The sequence below is a fragment of the Sinocyclocheilus grahami genome, unplaced genomic scaffold, assembly GCF_001515645.1.
Source record: "Sinocyclocheilus grahami isolate Dianchi unplaced genomic scaffold, SAMN03320097.WGS_v1.1 scaffold201.1, whole genome shotgun sequence".
In the NCBI taxonomy this organism is placed as follows: Eukaryota; Metazoa; Chordata; class Actinopteri; order Cypriniformes; family Cyprinidae; genus Sinocyclocheilus; species Sinocyclocheilus grahami.
This window is the reverse complement of record NW_015505380.1, coordinates 707,837-708,776: the sequence shown is the minus strand read 5'-3', so window position 1 is coordinate 708,776 and position 940 is coordinate 707,837.

The following is a 940-nucleotide window of genomic DNA, read 5'->3' as shown; positions in this document are numbered from 1 at the left end:
TTTTTAATTTATACCAAAGTATTATTACATCATCTTTTGTTTATTCTGAATAATATCTTGCTATTGTTGGTTGGTTATTTATATGGATCTGCAGGCGTGAGTTAATCATTCTGTAAAGGTCAATCAATAATTCACAATGAGAAATTACACTTCAGTATGCAAACGTTTGAATAGTGTTCACTGTACAGATTTGAATTTACACTGATTTAATTAGAATAAAATGAGTTTTTAATGACCTAAACTGTCATTTTCTTCATGTCGAGTGCAGTACATTGACTGTGTGTCTGAGCAACATTAAAAATGTTATAAGCACGGCTCGTGTAGATTCATAAGCAGCAGATCTGATGAGCGAGTGTTAAACTCCGCTTACTGTGGGATTTCCTCTGATTCTGAGAGATTGTAAACTCCTGATGGACGATGGTTTCACATGCATCTCATCAAGCAACTATCAAGCATTTTATGATTCATTATTGTTTTTTTACTGGAATACAGAGAAGGGAATAGCACTTTACCACTGTATCCAGACACATGAATGATGGCGTATGCATTGTGTGCTTTATCAGTAGTGATGCATTTATTCATGAGGAAGGTCCTCAGGGTTCAGAAACGCTGCATTTCCCACCATCCCCCTAAAACACATTCAGATGATGGAGAGCACGGGTCAGACGGATCAGGACTGCAGAAAGACGGCTCTACTTTACTACTGCTGCTCGATGCAGACAAACACTGAGCGGACGAGGAGCTTGATTCAGGCTTTGTTACTGAGTTTTCTATAATGCACAGCTTCACTGCTTTCTAAATAACAGCTCATAAATTATAATGAAGAGAAGCATCTTAAACTGAAGCTGGAGTGTGTTTGTGTCAGTGCTGTTCATCATCAGACTGAGCTCAACCCTGCACACACACTCTCTCTCTCTCACACACACACACACACACACAC